Here is an 8498-nt window from a genome sequence, read left to right on the forward strand (position 1 = left end):
ACTTCATTTATTGTATGTAACTTGGCATCATTAACCCCATTACCTCTGATTTTAAAAAATGTTTCAATTAGCTGGAGCTGATGGGGAAAAGAGGGCGTGGAAGCACTGTCTACACTGCTGTCCCAGCACAATGCTAATGTAGAGCAATAAAATATTGACATGAGTTTTTATGGAATAATCATTTACATTAGGCCTAGTAGTTACTCAGTACTCAACGTAAGTGTAAAGTTTAGCTGGTGTTGGTGTTTGGGGACATACCATCCCTCCTCCTAAAAAAAAAGAGAGAACATCTTTAAGCAGAAAACTGTAACACACGATTACTAGCAATAACATGCTGAGTAAGCCAATGGTGAATCAAAGTGATAGGTGGCTAGAAAAGAGGTAGGAAGAGGTAGGAAACTTAGCTATACCCATTCCATTTGTGACCAGAGGTGGGGGAACCCAAGAAACTTGTGCTTGCTTCAGCAGCACATATACTAAAATTGGAACGATACAGAGAAGATTAGCATGGCCCCTGCGCAAGGATGACACATACATTTTTTTTGGGGGGGAGGAGGATAGCTCAGTGGTTTGAGCATTGACCTGCTAAACCCAGGGTTGTGAGTTCAATCCTTGAGGGGGCCATTTGGGTATTGGTACTGCTTTGAGCAGGGAGTTGGACTAGATGATCTCTTGAGGTCCCTTCCAACCCTGATATTCTATGAAACCTTTTTGGTATTACTTCAGACACTTGTGAAAGGGAACATTGGTGGTTGCCCATTGGAGGATGTAATTACCCAGCAAATCCATTTGCCATTCACGTACTGATGCTCCATTCAGTCCTACCCACTTATGCATCCCCATATCATCTCACCATCCAATACCAACAATGCTGGAAGCAAGGGAAAGGGGAACTGTCTAGAGTCTTTTTATCCCCAGCATGCAGGAGGTAGAGCTCTGAGGCTATTGTGGGGCTAGCCCATGTCCTCATCCAACAAGATGGGTGGTGAAATAGGAAGCCTCCTTCCCTGCAACTGTCCAATTAGTCCAAAACCCTCAGAGTTTTCCAGCATGGTTTTTCCAGCCTCTCCAACAGCCCTACTGCAGTCTCTTATTATCTCTTTGTCTCCCAATAGCTCCCCATTTTCTTCCCAGAACTTTTCCACCTTTGAAGAGCTGGTTGTGGAGAATGGCAGCTCTGATAGCCAGCCTCCTGCATGCTAGCAACTATTACATTAACATTTTGCTTGCATTATGCTGAACGGGGCATTGACTGAACAACATTTTAATTGGGGCCATTGGGGTCCAGAGAGAAGTTATCAGGCCAACTGATGATGTGTCCAGAAAGTGGGGTGAGGGGAAGAGAACTGACCTCAAAAACTGATGTGTGGTGTATGGGAGGTTTTGGCGGGAAAGGTGAAAGCTGAAGCCATGTTGAAGGGAAGCTGCTGTCAGGAAGATTACAGGATGAAACTCCAAAAAGTTTTCCTTGTTACTTATCTGAACTCTAACTCTAACTAACCCTGAAGAGTATAAACCTCCAGATAAACCATCAGGACTTGAGTATTTACTAATACCTGACAATAGATCTTGTGTCAAGTTCTTGTAATCCACACAAGCCAAACACAGATGGTTTACTCACTTCTAGCAATGGCCCATGTAAAGAGAGCATATGAAGTAATGAGTAGCTGCGTGCACAAGTGCTGTTTTGTGTGCTCAAAGGTTGATTAGTTAGCACACAATTATTTTCTTTTGCTACATCCGCATAATTTGTGGGAGCAACTTTATTACCAGCCTTTGAAAGTATCTCAGTAATTCAAAGATCCCTGCTATCTGGGACTCATCACCACCCACTCCTTGGAGAAACAGTGTCAAGAATACTGTTGTCCCTGATGGCAGAACTGAACCAGAGCAGCGATGTAACTGAATTAGTGATATAAACCATCTTTTGGGAAGGTGTCATGGCCTAGTGGTTAGAGCCTGAGACCTGAGTACTTTTCCTGATATTGCTGTTGTATGACCTAGAATTAAAAACATAACTTATCTGGGTCTCAATAAAATGGGGGTAATAATTCTCACCTTTACCTTCTTAAAGTCCTTTGAGATCTTTGAATGTATTCATGAAAAGAATTGGGTTAATCTGACAGGTGCTGAGCACAATGAAGTCAATAGGAATTACAGGTATTCAATTCCAATAAGAATTTCACTAATGTTGTTGTTGTTTATCATGAGGGGAACCTCGGACAGGTTGCAGCATGTGAGATAGATTGCAGGGCTGCTAGGTGTCTCACTTGCCTGAGACCAGACGCACATTCTAGGTGGCAGGTTTCTTTCTTTCTTTAACTTTTACTCCTGGTTTTGATTGGAGTTTATCACTAAAACTAAAGAAATATTCCCCAGCAGATGGAGAAAATAGGCATTTAATATTTTTTAAAAAGCTGATCTTCCCAGTTCAAGAAAAATGACAGCATGTTACACTATCTTAATTATTTATTACTTCAAACAATGTGGACTGGCACTTTTAACATCCCAGCTAACATGGAAATCTACACAGGCTTTTTTTTTTTTTTTTTTTTTTTTTTTAAGTGTAGGGCAGAAAGACAACTGGAATTCAAGGGCCTGTTTGATAGCATGCCACAACTCAAGTTAGGCAGGTGGCAGGGTGAAATATAAAAGGCTTGCTAAACAAAGAACTTTTATTTCCTGTTTTTTGCCTGCAGCAGGGGCGGGGGGCGGGGAAATTATGAAAGCAAAGCAGAAACTTGATAGGCAAAGAGCAGTCACAATTTTTAAATGAAATGTTTTGTGTTTATTAAAATCTATGCAAATGAATTACAATTTACAAATAAAAGCAGGCCTTTGTGAGCAATGAACTTTTTACAAAAATTAATAAATCATAAAATAGTACAACATACTGTATAAGAGCCTGGTACTTCTAATGGCCTGGTGTGCACTGTATTTGACCAGACTCATCAAGTGGCTAATCTTGGTGAGACTGCAACCTCTTTTTCCTCAAAAAAGTGTGAAATTATATACAAATAATTTCATCATCTCAGTGATAACATATATTTTTTTTCAGTTATCCATTGTGTTTGCAATTGTATTGAAAATGTAGGGGAACTTTGGGGATGACTCACCTTCTTAAATTGTTAGGGCCAAAATCAGAAACCGTAGTTTTATATTCTTTCATAATAACCTAATACACAAATTTCTAACTGCACAGTGATCTCCAGTGTTGGAACCACACCATATAAGCAATAAGTGCCCCTTGCATTTCTGAAATTAATAAAGTTACTTTGAGCCTCAAATGTCACTTATTTGCTTTCCTATTTTCATAGGTGATTTCACTAAGCAGAAGCACTTGCTAATCTTACGTTCACATAGAAGGTCAAAGTTGGTCAGTGAGCCAAGAAATACCATATCAGGGTTTCTTTCCTTTCCAATTGAAAGAGGTATAAATTGTGGAATTAGTGTATTGATTGAAGGCTACAACTTCAAGCAATCAGTTTTTCTGGCTTGACAAGATTATTTTATCCTACTTTTCTTTTATTATTATGTGTTGTATTTGAGTCATCCTTCAGGCAGATGAAGTGACAGCTTGATTTAACTCAATAAAATCCACCAGTTAGGAAACCTACTGAGCCGAACAAAAGATGAAAACGACTGCAAGGGGAAGGTGCACAGTTAGTGTAAGCAAGCATAGCCCTCTGAAAGAAGAAAATATTAACTGAAATTATGCTCTAATCAATGCATTTCTATGGAAACTTGAGAGAAATTTGTAAGACGTTCTTCCTGGGCCAGTAAGCAGATAATGCCATCTTTCTTTATTTAAAAAAACCCACCTTCACCCCCCAATCTTTAAAAGGAGCAAATGTGTACTGAGAACAAGAGTTTTGTAATGGCTGCGTGTTAGTCTAATTGCAGCAAGTCAGATAGAATTATTTCCTTGGCATGCTTGGAAAGAAAATGCTAAACCATGGATTTCTGATAACTTGGTAATTAAAACAATCATTTGTGTATCATGCCTTTTGTTATCGACCCTTTACTTTCCTATGGCTTAACAAAGTGGCAGTCTTTGTCTCTAACAGATACCGGATGCTTCTACATAGGAGTAATATTTCTGGGTCCACTCCTGTGTGTGTGCAATATGGGAGGGAGAAAGAGGAGTTAGGGACAAATTGGGCATAGGGACTTCTGCCTCGCTCTTCTCCCTTCCAGTTTGCATGCCAACTCAGCACCTGCTGCTTAAGTGTCATTAGCCCAAAGCAGAGTGTGTTGGCACCACCACAGAGACTAGATCCTCCAGCAGGTGGAAGTGTGTTTGGATGGAGAGGGGAGATGGGACATGACCCTAGCCCTTGCTTCACGGGGATGATTGAGGCCAGTAGTGGAGGAGCACTTGTATTCTTACAGAGTGTTTGTGCCTGCCTGTGATCTCTGCAGGCAGTGTGTCTCTGGGGACTGTTTGTCCCTCTACACATTTGCTTAACAGTCTGTGGCTGTAAAAGTTACAGTCTTACTGTTACTGTTTGAATGACTTCCCTGGGGTAATTTGGGATCATTTTAGAACTTATCTGTGAGTTTATCCCAATACACACAGAGAGAGGTTGCCTGTCTTTCTGATCATGGAACTAGGCCCTACACTGGGCCATAAAGTGGGAAGGCTCCTTCCTTGTGTCACATCCATGTACATTTGCACAGAGCCACCACCAGAGTGTGTATATAAGGACTCACTTTACCTTTCTCTGAAATGCAGCAACTGGTAGGAAGAAATGCAGAAGCTGTTTAAAGGCTCAGGCTGCTGGGTGTTGAACATTCTAGTCGTGATCCAATGAAGTGCTTCAAACAGGTGATTAACTTTTAAGCATGTGAGTAATCTTCTTGACCTCAAATCCCTCCAAGCCCAAAGAAATACTTTATAATACCTTAGGACAGGACATGAAGAACAATACCATATCTAATTGAAACCACAGGGGAATTTTAGGTAGGCAGAATGTAGCTACCGGTATATGAATTTTGCCAGGATACAAGGGAGAACAGCCCCAATCGTACAAAAAGTGCTATTGGGTCTTTCATGACCACAAGTGATCCAGAGGAATGGCTGCTTTAAAATATAGAAATGTGTTACACATTATCTGATCTATCTAAATCAATTTCTAATTAGCATCTCCTAATCTTGAAATATCTCCTCGTAGCTGAGAAATTAGAGCTAGACAGATGTATAATATAATGCAAATTTTCTATCTTTCCATGAATGACTCAAAAAATCATTTTTCTTAACTCTTTGTGAGTTGGGCTTAGTGACAAAATAATGCACTAAAGGACTAGATAAAGTTATGTCCTCTAAATACCTTGCTGGATCAGAACCTTAATTTTCAAATAGCTTGTTGAATTGAGAGCTAAATAAATGAATCCCCTCTCTTTTTATATGCACAGGAAACAAATAAGTACTAAAAAGTGGTATTGAATAACACACTTCGTGATTTTACTGGGGTAATAGAAATTTACTTTGGTGATTCTCACAACTGGAATCTCACTGGTTATCTGTGTGTGGGTGTGTATCTCTGGACCACCTCGTGAGTGAATTGTGGTGTATTTGAGCCAGTGCATGCTGCTGAATTCCAATGACATTGCACTGTCTACCTTTTATTGTTGGATATTGCAATGGGCATGATTAGGAAAAATGTATTGAAGTAAAACAAAAAGTCAGAAAATCTTGTTTAGAAAGACATAGTAAGATAAGACAGATGCGTTTATAATTTTTATCCCATTTGAAACTAATGCTACATCATGCTTCCAGAGAAGGGCACTAAACAGCTTCCTAATATTGAACTAATGGGATTATTCACTTGGTATTTTTCTCCCTTACTGTGTTGACACCTGTTATCATCCTGCTATCGGCAGGTTTATGTGATTGCTTTCCAGTGGAGTAGTGAGAATAGTTACTTCCAAATGCCTTTATTTCGTTTAGAAATAATGGCTCTGGTAACTGTGGCCTGACCACTTCTGTGGTTGACATCAGATCGTAGCAGGTAAGATAATGTGTGTTGCAAATGTAGAATTTTATGCTTCTTTCCACTAGCTATTAGCAAAGTGCACATGACACAATAAATCATAATTGTGGTACACATCACATTCTGCAAGCTTTTCCAGATTGCTGGTGGGTTCCTTAGCAATCGGATCTTGATTTCCTTTGGGATCATGTTACTGTTTGGGATATCTATCTATCTATCTATCTATCTATCTATCTATCTATCTATCTATCTATCTATCTATCTATCTATCTATCTATCACAATTATAGAGAGATAAAATTTGGTACTTCACTCATCCTAGTTAGAGCTTTTAGAAAGCAGAAATAAGCTTGCAAACTAAATTCTAACCATTAGCAGAATATCATTGTCTCAATCCTACCTGGCTAGGGGAAAAATGAAATTCTCCCCCAAGTTAGACTCAAAAGTACAATGATGTTTTTTGATAAAGAACGATAAATAGGAGGGGCAAATTTGCTGCTGTTTAGTTGCATCAGTGGAGTTAAGTAAGGGATGCTTTTCGCCTTGGGTATATAGTTGCCCAGGGGACTGTAAGAAAAATATCACTTCCTTGTGGCAATGACTGACCTCCAAGTTAATTCTGGAGTTAATTGACCCACTCCCCCTAATCCTGGCCCCAAATGGCCCTCAACATTTCCCCCATGTAAAGGCTACTAATTAAGTTGGTAGCAAACTTGGCAGAGCAGAGTTTTTAGTTCATTTACTCAAACACAATGCTAATGTAAAACAACTTTACATTTTCATGGTGGGAGGTGGCAGCTCAGTCTCAGCCAATCAGAGAAACTGCTTGGGATCCCATTGTCTAACACGCCTGAGATGGGAGACAGACCCCATCGTTTCAGCACAAGCAACCTGACCAGTCATTGTTTTACTCTGTATGTTTGAGCTGGGGTTGGTGTAGGTAGACCAACTTCTCTCTGTTACTCCTGTGCCACTCCACTGACTTCAGTTTTTATAAAAGAAGGTAGAATTTGACTAATACCACTGGCAAGTCAAGAAGCCCCTTCCAAGGCATATTTTCCTGTCTGTCTCCTGAAGCTTAGTACACACACACTGATGACTACTTTTTTTGGGTGAGAAACACCAAACTGAAATTGTCCATAGATAATTAATTTATCATGTGCTGAGAATTTATTTTTCAGAACGCATGCCATTTGTAAACAGTTTCTAATTCTCTTACTGCTATTTAGGAGAATAGTCTGCTCCTGGGCTCTTAGGATAAAATTTTTGCTGTGTTAAACATAATTAGTTGCTTACCTTTGGTAGAATTGTTAATGTTGAGTCTTGTATAGTATATATATAAATGGTAAATCCCATGCCAGTGGTCAGATATTACTCCTTCCCTGGCCCTAATAATAATACTTTCAAATCAAATACCTGTTAGTTTGATGCAAACGATTTGTGGATTTATGGTTTTCTTGTATGTTTGATTTATGTTTGTCATTAAGGTGATGTAAAAGCATGAAAAGGACATTTCTCAGTTAAGAATTCATAGGAAAGACCAGATTGCTGTGTGACCATTTTTAAATCATAGCTTGTAATATTAGGGAGGGTCATGGCCATACATTAACATCTGTGTATAATTTCTCCGCCCCCCAACACTTCTTTACCATTTAAAGTTGTTTTAGTTTTTTGTAGGAAGTGCATACACCATCATGATCTCTTTAAACCACAGTTTGGTAAATGACTTGTTTAAATTTAAGGAAAAGAAGTTGGTAATAAGTATAGTTTTCTAGTACTTCCTCAGCTGTCATTTACTTTGACTAAATTTATTTAAACCACCTTAACCTTTTTGAGAAAGGCCAGGAGATGTTTAAAAGAAGAATATATGTCTGACATTCTGTTTTACCGAAAGGACACCACCATCATTCTGTAGTGCCTCTGTTAAAAATAAGCAAAGCAAAGGAAGATAAAATCTTTATTTTCTGCTTAATTTCAAAAGAGTAGATGGAGATTTGACTAACAGTGGCATTAAAAAGTGACTTGCAAAATAAAGCACCAAATCCGTTAACTAGTCACTTCACCAAGGTACACTGAGTGCCCTTGGTGTACAAGCAAAGAGGGACATTCAGCACATCAGTAACTAAGAACATACTTGTTGAGATTCTTTTTGTCCTGTGATGTCCATCCTTGCCAGGATCCCCATATTGATGGGATACTCTTGCATACACTATAACGCAATGTTGCAGCTACTCTGGGATCTTGCTGAAACTTGGAGCTGGGCATGTTGAGGATAATTTAAAGACACACAATGTTTTTTGTAATTCACAATTTTTTCGTTACTGTTCTTTTATTATTGTAGGATTTCATTAATTTTATTATTGATGAATGACCCAGAGCCCTGGCAAATAGAATATATATGATTGCAAGTGCCTAAAGTAGATCGATAACTGGAACTAATGAAGAGAACACTTTGGAATTCAGCTTGTAAGGTCTTTCCGCAACAAGACTGATTAGTAGTTTCCTT

The 8498-nt window shown here is 39.0% G+C and overlaps 1 pseudogene; it reads left to right on the forward strand.

Annotated features, from left to right (window-relative positions):
* The first annotated feature begins 452 nt into the window (after positions 1-452).
* On the forward strand, positions 453-544 carry LOC127030554 (uncharacterized; annotated as a pseudogene).
* The last annotated feature ends 7954 nt before the right edge of the window (positions 545-8498 follow it).

This window comes from Gopherus flavomarginatus, chromosome 10 (genome assembly GCF_025201925.1).
Source record: "Gopherus flavomarginatus isolate rGopFla2 chromosome 10, rGopFla2.mat.asm, whole genome shotgun sequence".
In the NCBI taxonomy this organism is placed as follows: domain Eukaryota; kingdom Metazoa; phylum Chordata; order Testudines; family Testudinidae; genus Gopherus; species Gopherus flavomarginatus.